The 14100-nt window shown below is 47.5% G+C and overlaps 1 long non-coding RNA gene across 1 annotated transcript; it reads right to left on the bottom strand.

Moving 5' to 3' along the window:
* Positions 1 to 7414: 7414 nt before the first annotated feature.
* Positions 7415 to 9556, bottom strand: LOC125393567 (uncharacterized). The gene is made up of 3 exons (XR_007229855.3): positions 9121 to 9556; positions 8817 to 8916; positions 7415 to 8738 (listed from the first exon to the last, which is right to left on the bottom strand). It is a non-coding gene; the product is annotated as an uncharacterized LOC125393567 (long non-coding RNA).
* Positions 9557 to 14100: the final 4544 nt, after the last annotated feature.

Raw genomic sequence — 14100 nt, 5'->3', positions numbered from 1 at the left:
AAACTCATGACTGCCTGTCTCTCTCTTTGCTCAGCCTATGTGACAGTTCAGAACTAAACTTTCAGCCTACAGGAGCCCCATAACACGCTGTGCTTTTAGTTTAGTCTTATTTTTGTTTGGTGACAGGACCTGCTCTGTAGCGTGGACTGGCCTCAGACTCAGTCCATCTGCCTGGATTTTCTGAGTGTGGAGATCAGGGAACACACCACCATGCCCAGTGTGGAGATCAGGGAGCACACCACCATGTCCAGTGCTGAGATCGGGGAGCACACCACCATACCCAGTGCGGAGATGGGGAGCACACCATCATGTCCAGTGCGGAGATGGGGAGCACACCATCATGTCCAGTGCTGAGATCGGGGAGCACACCACCATGTCCAGTGCTGAGATCGGGGAGCACACCACCATGCCCAGTGCGGAGATGGGGAGCACACCATCATGTCCAGTGCTGAGATTGGGGAGCACACTACCATGTCCAGTGCTGAGATTGGGGAGCACACCACCATGTCCAGTGCTGAGATCAGGGAGCACACCACCGTGCCCAGTGTGGAGATGGGGAGCACACCATCATGTCCAGTGCTGAGATCGGGGAGCACACCACCTTGTCCAGTGCTGAGATCGGGGAGCACATCACCATGTTCAGTGCTGAGATCGGGGAGCACACCATCATGTCCAGTGCTGAGATCGGGGAGCACACCACCATGTCCAGTGCTGAGATCGGGGAGCACATCACCATGTCCAGTGCTGAGATCAGGGAGCACACCACTGTGTCCAATGCTGAGATCGGGGAGCACACCACCGTGCCCAGTGTAGAGAATATATTCCTTGTTATCAACTCAACCTCAAGTCCATAAAAAAAAAAATTGCAATTTTCTTTTTCTTTTACTTCCATTTTCTCAGAGACTTAAAGTAACCACAAACCCTTTAAACCCCATTTGAGAGACTAAATGTACCATTTATGGAATGAGGTGGAGAATATGTACCTAGAGTGGCCTGTGAGTTGCTGTTTGTCATTTGAACCTGAAATGTTCCCCACCCCACCCCGACAGGCTCATGTTTCAAATGCATATTCCCAAGACAGTGGGCGTGTTTTAGGAGGCTGTGGAACCTTTAGGAGACTGGATCTAATTGTCTGAAATAGATCCTAGGGTGGGCTTTTGGCTTCATGGGCCTCTGGGTCCTGTCTATTCTCTACTTCCTGGTCTCCCCTACTTCCTCCCAAGACCTGAGTTGATGCGCCACATCTTCCTCTGTTATGGCTTCCCTGCCACGATGGACCAAAGCCACGAAGCAAGGTGAGTCTTCCCTCCTGTAAGGTCTGTCAGGGACTGTGGTTCAGAATACAGAAATAGCGGATGCCCTGTCCGCCATCTCACTCCGAAGGACTCGTTGATGGGATTGGCTTCCTTCGGGACTTGGCCACGTTCTCTAGAGTGGAATCCAAATGATGTAAATACATTTATTATTCAAAAGGTACTTATTAGATGGGTTCACTTGATAGGGCAGAGTAGTCTAATCGTGGCTGTCTTAGGGTTTCTGTTGCTGGGATGAAACACCATGACTCAAAGCAGATTGGAGCAGAAAGGGTTTGTTTTAGCTTCCACCTCCACTGTGTAGCCCATCACTGAAGGAAGCACAGGGCAGGAACCTGGAGACAGGAGTGGATGCAGAGGCCATGGAGGAGCGCTGCTCACTGGCTTGCTCAGTCTGCTTTCTTATAGAATCCCGGACCACCAGCACATGGGTGGCCCCATCCACAATGGGCTGGACCCTCCCCCATCAATCACTAATTAAGAAGATGCCTTACAGCCGGATCTTAGGGAGGCATTTTCTCAATTGATGTCCGCCCCTCATCAGATAACTCTAGCTTCTGTCGAGCTGACACAAAGCTCGCCAACACAGGGGCTGGTTTAGGGTGGATTTTATGTGGACATTTCCTGGGTTTTCTTACGAGACATGGAAGCATGGCTCATTTAAATGAACATCCTAGAAGACAAGCTGCTCACGGCTTCTAGCTGGAACTGGCTTATTGTGAGGCCCTGCTCGTTGGATCTGAATAGATAGGTCTCAGAACCGAAGGAAACTGATTGATCCCAAGGTAGACACGTGACTCAAAGACAGCCCACCCATAGGTTGATACGAGACCAATGAATGGTGTGGTGTCAGGGGTTTTGAGTTTTGTCTCTGTCACTTCCCAGCTGTGTGGATATGGACTAATTGTTTCATTTCTCTAAGTTCAAAAGGGATTTTGGTTTTGGTTTTGGTATTTTTGTTGCTGTTTTTGTTTTGAGACAGGGTTTTTCTGTATAGTCCTGGCTGTCCTGGAACTCACCCTATAGACCAGGCTGGCCTCGAACTCAGAGATTCGCTTGACTCTGCCTCTGCCTCTCAAGTGCTAGGATTAAAGGTGTGTGCCACTATGTCCGGCCCATGGGTTGGTTTTATTATTTATTATTTTGTTTTGAGATAGTCTCGCTGTATACCCCTGACTGGTCTGGCACTCACTGTATAGACACTGTGTAGACCTCACAGAGATCTGTCTATCTGTCTTGGTAATGCTGAGATTAAATGCATGTGTTATCAAGTCTAGTTGCGGACTGCGCTTTAAATACTGATCAAATCTTATTTCTGGGGAAAACCTCCACTGTGTTGTATTTTTGTAGACACATGGCTGCCTTTAATTTGCTAATATTTTGTTGAAGGTTTTGTGGTTATGAAGGATATTCATCTCTAATCTTTTCTAGAGATGCATTTGTCTTGCTTTGGTATCAGAAATGATGCTTCCCTCCCTAAGATTTGTGAGATGGCTTGCCAGGTAGAGGTACCGACTGCCCAAGCCTGACACCTAGGTTTGATCCCCGGGCCCCACTTGGTGGGAGGAGGGAACGGACTCCTGCAGAAGTGTTCTCTGACCTACGTATGAGCTTGCCACATACACTGAAATAACTGTAACTTGCTTTTACTGTTGTGTGTGCGTGTGTGTCCCCAGATGTGGTCTTGGGGGCCATTGCATGAACATGGAAAATGTGCGATCTGATGCTTGAGACTGGAGTGGCAAATGTCAGTTAGGTCCAGTTGGTCGATAATGTTGCTTGATTCTTCTTCATCTGTAGTAAGGGCTTGTGAGCAGGCCTGCTTTTCGTCCCACCCAGCTCCCGCATGGCTAGCTTAGCCCCGGAAATAATAACACACAAATTGTATTCATTTAAGCACTGCCTGGCCCATTATCTCTAGAGAGTTAGTTACTGACTAACTCTCATATCTTGATATTAACCCATTTCTAATAATCTGTGTAGCACCACGAGGTGGTGGCTTACCGGAAAAGATTCAGCATGTCTGACCTGGTGGCTGACTCCATGGCGTCTGCCCCATTGCCCTCTTCCCAGCATTCTGTTCTGTTTACTCCGCCTACCTAATTTTCTGTCCTATCAAAGGGCCAAGGCAGTCTCTTTATTGACCAATGAAAATAACTCAATAGACAGATAACCCTCCTCCATCATTCATCCACACTGGCTTTCTGTCTGCTGTTCTATCAATCATTGAGACACGAGTGTGCTCAACTAAATTGGAATTTTACCTCTCTTTTGGTTCTATCACTGTTTGCTTCATGAATCCTGAAGTTCAGCTTAGAATCAGTGTGTTCACTGGATAAATTCATCCCTTTATTATTAGGACATGTTCCTGCAATGTTTCTTAATATGTGGTGTATCATGCTCAATATTGTTCCCCTTGCTTCTTTATATTAGTGTTTTGTGGTGTACACACATACACAAATATATATATGTATATATATATATATATATATATATATATATATATATATATATGTATGTATAAATACAAATGTAGGGGCTGGAGAGATGGCTCAGTGGTTAAGAGCAATGGCTGCTCTTCCAGAGAACCCGAGTTCAATTTCCAGCACCCACACGGTGGTCACAACTCTCTGTAACTCCCCAATGGATATAAGATAAAGTGAAATAAATTATAAAAACAAAAAACAGCTTTAGAAATAATAAATAAATAAATAAATACATACATACATACATACATACATACAAATGTGTATGTTGGGGGAGGCAGAATCTTACTATGTTGTTCAAGCTGGATAAACTTGTAATCCTCCTGTCTCAACCTGAGTAGTTAGATTACAGACATGTCCCATCATATCCTGGCATGGTATTAACTTAGATTTTATCTTTTTTTCATTTTGTCTTTAATGATATTTTTATTTTATGTGTGTAGGTGTTTTGTTTGTATTATATATGTATGTATGTATGTATACCACATGCATTCAGTGCCTGCAGAGGCCAAATGAGGACATCGGATACCCTGGAACTGGAGTTACAGATAGTTGTTAGTCTCTGTGTGTGGTAGTTTGAATGTAATTGGCACCCATAATCTTATAGAGAGTGGCACTATTAGGAGGTGTGATCTTGTTAGAGGGAGTGTGTCACTGTCAGGGTGGGCTTTGCGATTTCCTATGCTCAGGATACTGCCAGTGAGTCAGTCAACTTCCTGTTGCCTGCAAGAGGTAGGACTCTCAGCTCTTCTTCCAGCACCGTGTCTTCCTGCATGCTGCCATATTCCCCACCATGACAATAATGGACTGAACCTCTGAAACTGTAAGCAAGCCCCCTCAATTAAATGTGTCTCTTATAAGAGTTACCATGGTCATGATGTCTCTTCACAGCAATAAAAACCCTAAGGCAATGTGGGTGCTGGGATTTGGACACTACTCCCCCCATGCTCGTTCATTGCTTAGTCATCTCCCCAACCACTTTGCTTTTCCTTTGTGTTTTTTTTGGGGGGGGGTTGTTTGTTTGTTTTTGAGACAGGGTCTCTCTCTATAGGCCTGGCTGTGCTGGAACTTGCTATGTAGACCAGATCAGCCTAGAACTCACTTGTCCTTGCCTCCCTCCAGAGTGCTGGGACTAACGGAATGTGCCATCATTTCTATCAGTTCTGTATGCAAGTCTGGTGTGACAAAAGCATACATACTGTCACCTAGTACAGTACAGAGCACTAGACGGGGAGTCGGGGCTTGGGTTCTCAGCCCAGCTTCTCTGGGGACTCTCCCTCTTCTCTTGTCTTTGTTTCTGTCTGATTTCCTTTTAATTATGTGTATGTCTACTACGTAGGTGTACTGAAGTGAGGCCTGTGGAGGCCAGAGACAACAGATCACCCAAGAGTTGGAGTCACATGCAGTTGTGAGTCTCTTGATGTGGGTGATGGGAATTGATCTCAGGTCCTCTAGAAGAGCATTGTGTGCTCTGTGCTGTCTCTCCAGCACCCATCTCTTCTTCTCTTTTTTATCTTGTCTTTTCTTTCTTCTTTTTCTCTGCCTCCTCCTCTTCCTCCTTTTCCTCCTCCTCTTCCTCTTCTTCCTCCTCCTCCTGTTTTTAACACCGAGGGTTGAATCCAGAGCCTCATGCTTGCTAGGCAAACACTCTTTCATTATACTATCACCCCAGCCCCACCTTTTCTTTCTGAGTCAAGGTTTCACTAAATGCCCCAACTGGCCTCAAACTCACTCCATAGCCTAGACAGGCCCTGAAGTTGTGGCTCTCCTACCACAGCCCCCTGAGTGGCTGGGCACAAGCTGTAGGCCTGTACCACCTCTCCTGTGGCATCCATTTAGGTAGATTATGTAATGGCCTCTGGCTTGTGGCTTCTCAGTAGGAAGGTCAGGGGATTGAACGAGATGACCTCAGTGGCTCCGCCAAGAACCATTCACGGTTCCAGGAGTCTTCATCTGCGGCCTTGCTCACAAAGCTAATGAGTACCTGACCCTGGCAGCCCAGCTAAGATTTATTTACTTTAATAATATTTATCAAAACCACAGAGCTCACTTCACACTCATACATCACTCCTGCCTTCCTGTTTACCCCACAGGTTTATCTTCTCAAGCCGCCCTTTGGGCTTACAAAAGCACCTCTGTGCTCCTCACCTGTGATTAAGTGGACAAAGAGCCGGTTATAAAACTGTGTCTCAGTTAAGGCATCTGTGGCCGTGAGGAGACCATGACCACGGCAGCTCATCTAAAGGAAACATTTAACTGGAGCCGGCTCATAGTCCAGAGGTTCAGTCCATCATCGTCGTAGTGGGAAACATGGTGGCATGCAGGTGAACGCGGTGCTGAGGGTAGCTGAGAGTCCTACATCTGAATCTGCAGGCAGCAGGTAGAGAACTGGACAGCAAAGTCGGCCCCTTAGTGACACACTTCTCCAACAAAGCCATACCTCCTAATAGTGCCACTCCCTATGAGCCTATGGAGCCATTTTTATTCAAACCACCACAAACTAACAATAGTATACATGTATATTTGTATAAATTTACTTATTTATTTTTAGTTTTTTGAGACAGTGTTTCTCTGTGTATCCCTGGATATCCTGGAACTCACTCTGTAGACCAGGCTGTCCTTGAACTCACTGACCTCTGTCTGCCTCTGCTGGGATTAAAGGCATGCACCACCACTACCCAACTTGTGTATTTTTAATTTAGATTTTATATATATCTATATCTATATCTATATATAGATATAGTATATAGAATACATTAAATATTTTCATGTGACTACAGTTTATAAATATAAACATGTGTGATTATAAATATATAATCTGAAAGGTTCTACACATAGCTTTTCCTTTCTCTTTGAGACAGTCTTTTAAAGAACACACAGCACATGGACAGAGCAGTCTCATCCCTGGAGAGGCCCCAGTTTTCCATCCACCCTCACTGCCCTCATGTAGCCCAGATGGGTGGTCTCACACATACCACGTGGCCAAGGACAACCCTGAACTCTTGGTCCTCCTGCCTCCACCTCCTGAGTACTTGAATTACAGGTAAACATAATCTCACTGGGTGGATTCTGGGAACAGAAGGAACTCAGGTCTTCTGCAGAATTAGAATGTGCTCCTAACTGCTGGGCCATCTCTCCAGTCCACCAAGGTTGGGTTTGAACTTGGGAGCTGAAAAGACCCATACAACTCAGCCTACTGAGTAGCTGGAATCAAAGTATACCGTCATACTCAACTTTGGTTTATTTGTTTATTTATGCATTTTTGTTCTTTGTATACTAATTTTTGTTCAGGGAAACTGGTTGTTTTCTTAGAAATACAAAACTCACATAGACCAATAAATACTGTTTCCACTGGATCCAGAATCTTGGCGCCCCTTCAGCTTCATCCCTGATCCCAGGTTGCCTGTGTGCTTTTTTTAAAATCTTAAATAACAAGACAACGGCTCCTTCCCTCCTCCCAATCCCCTTCGGCTCCCCCATACCACCTCCTCCCTCTCCCACCCTGCTTGAGAGAAGGCAGGGAATCCTGCCCTGTGAGAAGTCCAACACCCTCCCCCACTACATCCAGGTCTAGGGATCCATATAGACTAGGGTCCCAAAAAGCCAGACATGCTGTAAAAACAAGTCCCAGTGCCTTTATCAATGGCTTCTCAGTCAGCCCCCATTGTCAGCCACAATCAGAGTCCGGTTTGATCACATGCTCATTCCGACCTGGTCCAGCTGGATTTGGTGAGCTCCCATTAGAACAGGCACACTGCCTCAGTTGGTTCCCTCATCAGCATCCACTTGTCCCCGTTTTTTCTGTCTTTTGCAGTCAATGAAGACCCACATCATCCTCAGCTGCCCTGCCGACCTCCAATCCCCAGCCTCACCCCTGTAGTCAGTCCTGTTCACCAGCATTCATTCATCATAGAGAATGGATCAGAGGGAATTGTCATGACCAAGGCTCCAAGACCCCATGGGAAGACCATGCCCAAAGCACTTACAGTTGTTGGGGAGGGTAGAGGCTGCGTGTGCAGGGGCTGGGAGGGAAAGAGAAACCACACATCCAAGCGAAGAGATTGCCAGATCCCACAGAGGAGCATGAGTCAAGCATCACCATGGGGCCTGGGGCCCTGGGACAGAAATAGTGATGCCATCATTCCAGTTATCAATCTATGTATTCATTCCACAAATACACTCACAGCATCTGCCATTAGCTTGTCACAGGTGCCGGAGAAGCAACAGCGAACAAAACAAGATAATGATCCCCCACCTACCCTATTTTGTTTATGTTCCGTGGGACACGGGAGCAAAGGAAGTAAGCATGTGTATAAATGATCGTTGCTGAGGGTGTTAAGAGCCACGAAAATAAAACTGGCTAGTGTGTCAGAGGGCACCGGGGGAGGTGACATCCGTGCTGATGTGTCACCAGTTAAAATAGAAGTCGGGAGGGTTGGAGAGGGAAGGCAACACGATTTGCCTCCTGGCCCATCTTCTCCCCTCACCCCCTACCTTGCGTCATAGCATCATATCCTGCTATGGCTCAGAGACTTTACGGGGGTGGGGGTGTCTCTGGAGTCTTCTGGGCAAATCCTAGGTCTTTAACTTGGCACTACACGGCCTCTACAGTCGCGCGCACCCTGCCTGCCTGTTCACCAGTCCCCACATCCTCTCCGGACCCTTCCATTCTGACCCCGGAAGGTTCACTTCAGCTGCATGCCTTTGGGCCTCCGCACCTGGAGCCTGGGACAGCTTCCGGTCTTCTCCAGTTCAGAACACAGGCCGGTCCTAACTGTTCCCTTAGGTGGTTAAGTCAGTCTTCTTGGGGGAGGGGCTGGAGCCTTCAAGGTCCTCTCTGATTAGGGGTGGCGATTATGCCTATAATTCCAGCACTCAGTGAACAGAGGCAAGAGGTCGGAAAGTTTAGGTGAGCCTGGTCTTTAATGCAAGACCCTCTCTGAAAAAGAAGGAAAGAAATTTTAATTAAAACACGTTTTTAAAAACGTATATTAAAACCTGGTATGTTGGTACACACCTGTAATCCCGAAGCGGAGCGTGGAGGCAATGTCAGGAACTCAAGGCCAGTTGGTCAGCTACCTATCAAATTCAAGGATAGTCTGGGGGCTTCACGAGACCTTGTTTTAAAAAACCAAAATCAAAACAAAATTTAAATTCAGCCAGGCGTGGTGTTGAACACCTTTAATCCCAGTCCTGGGGAGGAGGCAGCAGATCTCTGTGAGTTCAAAGCCAGCCTGGTTCAAAGGCAAGAGCTACACAATGAGACCCTGTCTACACTAATAAACAAACCAAAGACCTCCCCCGACACTGGATCCACTCACTTTACAGCTCGTTTGTCACTGTGCATGAAATGAAAATGGAAAAGCAAAGGAAGACTTAGCGAGAAAATCAGAGTTCTCCGCCTGGGAGGAGTAACAGGACCCGTCTTCTCCGTACTCAGGAGCCGGCAGCAAAGAGTCAGTGTAGTCTGCGGGAGGAAGGCATTGCTGTGGACGCCATCTGATGTCAGCATGTAGGGTGCGAGCTGCCCAGCACTGGCGAGGCCAGAGCCAGAACATTCTAGAATTCCTCCCATTCCTCAACTCTAAAGAGAATTAAAGTTCAGGGTTCTAGGCTGGCACGAACGAGGACTACCTCGGAATATCCCATAACCCCTCTCTGCAAGCCTCGGTTCCCTAGCCTTGCTGAAGTCCTCCCCTTTAACCTGGGAGAACGGAACACCTGGATAACACAGGATGCCTAACACCTGTCGCAAATCCTTCCCTTCCTCCTCCATTCTCTTCCTCCCTTCCCTCCTCCCCCCTCCGGTGCTGATTCAATTCTGAAGCTCGAACTTTGACACTTTGAGGCAGGATGTCCAGGCAGTGGGAGGCTACGGCAGGGACACGTGATTGTTATGTCGGATGTTTAGGATGAAAGTCAGTACCGTAAACATGTATTCATCATGAGTCTCCTTCTGCTGGGTCTTTCATCTGGGGAATCTCAAAGTTCCAGACAAATGGTAATTAATTTTCACAACAGCTTCCATGGGAGGATGGGAGCAGCCAAAGGCCAGGGGCATTTTCTCGCATCCATTTTCCCAAGCCTTGTACTCAGCACCAGTGGGCTGGCTGCCCCAAGGGGACAGTGCCACTTAGGTAGGAGGCCTAGGGCTTAGACTCCTTTGACCTAGAAGGCTCCAGGGCCAGAAGGAAGCTCCTTCCAACCAGCTTCCTGCCCCTGCCCCCTGCTCTGATCTCCCAGAGGATGACTAAGAATGACCTAGGCAAGAGTGGGAGCATTTCTGCCTCCACTGGCCAGCTGAGGCTCAACAGTGTTAGGTGATTCAGCAGAAACCTCATGGCCCCAGGACTATGACAGCCTCTACCCTGCCCCACCTCTGTGTCCACACTGTGCACACAATCGCTTGTCTGCCCCCACCCTGGAGGGGAGAAGTTACTTGAAATGATTTTTGTCTTTAATGCATATTATAGAGGAAATACACGCTGGTTGTGTAAAGCTTAGAAAATACTGGAAAATATTAGGCCAGATGTGGTGGTGCACACCTGTAATGTCAGCACTTGAGAACAATATAAACAGTATTTCAATAATTCCACTATTTCCAACAGAACCACTACTGAGATATTACTTTATTTTTGTCTGTTTGTTGTTGTTGTTGCTATTTTTGTCTTTTTGTTTTGCTTTGTTTTGTTGAGGCAGGTCTCTCTATGTAACTCTGGCTATCCTGGAAGGAACTTACTATGTAGACCAGGTTAGCCTCAGACTCACAGATCCACGTGCCTTTGCCGCTGAAGTGCTGGGTTACAGTGTGCGCTACCATACCGAGCTGTCTGTTTCTTGGTGTTCGTGGAGGTATTAACATACACTCACAGTGGCGTTTTTGCTGCTCAATCGTGAGGAGCTGGGTTGGGATCCTCAGCTCTCACCAGGCATGGTGGGGTCTTATAATCTGAGGCTAGAAAGTGAAAATTCTAGAAAAGTCGAATTCTCTCCACCAATTTCTGCAGAAGGAAATCTCTTAGGGTTTCTTGTAGACTCTTCTAGAAGAAGTTGTCGATTCCATATGCAAGCATAAGCATGCAGCATAACACATGACTAGCTTAGCTACATCTCACAGAAATAGGCATTTTCTGTGCCACTGGGAAAAAATACTGATCACACTTTTTATCAACTACTAATATTTTCTTGTCTTGCTGGTAGGCTCTAGTGTAGCGAACCTTTTCCTCATTTCTGGACTTTTACTCAGGTGAGGAACAGGAAGAGTAACTGAGTCAGAAGGAAGCGTGGGAGGAGGAAGTAGACCAGGCTGGCCTGAGGGCCTGCGAGGCACAGGTCCTTCAGCAGCTTTTCTGCCCCACTCTCCAGGTGAGGAAGCGAGGCACAGGAGAGTCCGCTTGTGGGTTAGAAGCCAGGCCTCCAAGCACAGTCCGTCGGTGCTAAAGGCCAGGGCCATTTGACTTAACCAAGACTTGTTGAGAAACCCTAATTTAATGGTGGCACGTGGCTCGGCTGGAGACAGGGAGAGCCCTTCGGTCACTCACCTCCCATTCACTCTGACATTTTGTGACAGGGATTCAGGGTGGAAAAGGCCCAGTCTTTGTCCCGTAGACGTTAACAGTCACATGGGGGTGGATATGGAAACAAGGAAACAAGCTGCCACTATCCAGCACAGGGGAGGGATGTGCAAGGGGCCGTGGGGGCCCAACCCACCGGGGCTTCCTCTCTCAGATTCCAAAGGTCAAGGAAGGCAGGGAGGAGGCCTATCCTGAGTCAGGCCTCTCGTGCCAGGCAGGTTATGCCAGGGAGGCTGACCCACCCCTGCAGGCTCTCTATCCTCTGCATCAGCCCCCCCTCCCCGCCCCATTCTGGGTTTACCTCTAGCCTCCTGCCTTTCACATCATGGTTTTTCCCGTTCCCACAGCAGGAGAGTGCACGGTAGGCTTTCAGCTTCTGGAAATGTTTTCAAGGAAACGATTCCGGTTTATTTTCTAGAAATTCAGGAAATTTCCATCACACTTAGGACAGGAGTGGGAAGCACAGGGGGCTTATGAGTATATCTGACTGGAGCTCTGCTCTGGGATACTGGGAAGTGGCTGATGGAAACACAGCCTGGCAATCTATTTTTTTTTAATATAAATCTTTTAAAATGTCAACAGCATATCGCAAATATTTAAAAAAAAAACCTAACAGTTGTCACAAATATCACAAAATCCAGAAATCATATTACATTTGTCTTAAGTAGATTAGGTGCATTAATAAAATATCAAAGATTAATGATCAGAGGGAAGGGAGGCTGATGTTTTCCTCTATCTATCTTAAATTTTCACGTTATACTTATTTATCATGGGAGGGGTACTGTGTCATGGAATGCGTGTGGTGGTCAGAGCCATCTTTCAGAAGGTTCTCTCCTTCCACCAGAACGGCCTGGCAACCTTAACCAGCAAGAGGGTCCACTGCCTAGAAGTGGCAGTCCTGGAAAAGAAGCCATAAATTAAAACATAGACCCATAGGCCCAGAGCAGCAAGGCCATAAAAGTGAGTGTGCTCAGGAAGAGGTCACTGTAATGGAGAGCACAGGAAGTTGGTGGTAGCCCAAGGCCCTTGCGCTGCAAATGCTGATCTGACTGACTGTGGTCTGCACCTGGACTGCCACTGGGTCTGAAGGCGGCTGATCTGCCCTTGGCCTTGGACAGGAGGAGGTGGGGCACAAGGGGAAGGCCAGCCTGCTAGACAGAGGGACCTCAGAGATGTGCGCACTTCAGTGGAGCACAGAGTTTTTTTTTTTTAAAGAATTTATTTATTTTTAATACTTATTTATTTATTATGTATACAATATTCTGTCTGTGCATATGTCTGCAGGTCAGAAGAGGGCACTAGACCTCATTACAGATGGTTGTGAGCCACCATGTGGTTGCTGGGAATTGAACTCAGGACCTTTGGAAGAGCAGGCAATGCTCTTAACCTCTGAGCCATCTCCCCAGCCCCCAGCCCGGAGATTTAAAGGGAAGTAAGCAGAGAGTTCTTCGCAGTGACAGACGGTCAGGAAACTCAGGCAAAGGGGGCAACTGACTGCTGTTATCACCGGCACCTTCCACAGCCTTCTTTCTTAAAGTAAAATACAGATCATTTTCACTCTAGATAACAAAAAGAACACACATCGCTTGTGCCCGCAGAAAACCCGTCAACACTGGATTTGTAAAGTCTGGTTTCTGGGCATTAGATTTAGTCTTCCTCGGGCACCCCCTTCCATCCATCTCCACTCCTCCCTTCTCCTTGGCCCTGGGTAGGAGGAGATGGGGCACTCTGTTCCCAAGCCTTTGAATAGGTGCAGTGATCTGTGTACCAGCTGTGCACCTTACCTTGTAGTATTTGGACTTCCCTATATTAACACTCGGGGTCACCATTCCTTAACAGCTGGATTGTGGGGGGGGGCATGGAGTGGAATGTGTGTAAATTACAAATATCCTTTAACAAAAACCATTTTAGATGCAGGAATTATTGTTTGAAATACTGATACTTAATTGACATTTGACCTGGACTAATGAATTTTATCTCTAGGGGCTTTGGGGGAAGTTGTTTCCTTCAGTTCCCAGAATTCAGAGTAGGTGGGAGGGGAATGCGAGTGGGCTCCCCATCTCACTCTTCCTCTTCCAGGGGTCCTTGTGATGCCACCAACAGAAGGCGTGTCCACGGGCCCAGTGTCTGTCATCTTGATTAGTCTGCCCACTGCTTTCTCACGTTCTCAATATGCTCAACCACTGATTAGGCCAGAGTGGTTTTTCCGGCTGTGAAATTACCTGCCATTAGTGGAAAGTGTCCCAGCCTTGTCTCTTGCCAGGTTGGGACTTCGGGCAGTTTTCTTAGATTTCTCAACCTGTTTTGGTAAAATAAAGAGTCGCGTAGGTCTGCTGGGATTAAAGGGAAGCATGCCACACCCCGATGCTAAGATTTCTAACACTGTCTTCCACTCTCTTCTCCTCTAGGTCAACACGCCCCTCAACCCCCACCCACCCCGACCTGCCTAGGCCCCGTTTTCGCGGTTGCAGGCTGGGTTCCGGGAAGTGGCTCTGCCTGAGTCTGCTTCGGAACAGCTGTGGAGTCAGGTGACCCAGCTCCCCGTGGGGTGACTAAAATACCAGCCATGCCGATTATTTGAACTTCCTGGGCAGGGCCCGCCACCGCTGTGACTGGTGGGACCTTGGAAGCAACAGTAATTAATATTTTGCCAGGTGTCATTCCAATGGCCCCCGCCAAGCAAGGGCTCCCACCCTGAGCAGGGAGCCCGTGGGAACTGCCCGGGCT

This window comes from Myodes glareolus, chromosome 7 (genome assembly GCF_982192425.1).
Source record: "Myodes glareolus chromosome 7, mMyoGla1.1, whole genome shotgun sequence".
In the NCBI taxonomy this organism is placed as follows: Eukaryota; Metazoa; Chordata; class Mammalia; order Rodentia; family Cricetidae; genus Myodes; species Myodes glareolus.
This window is presented reverse-complemented; position numbering and strand designations above follow the sequence as displayed.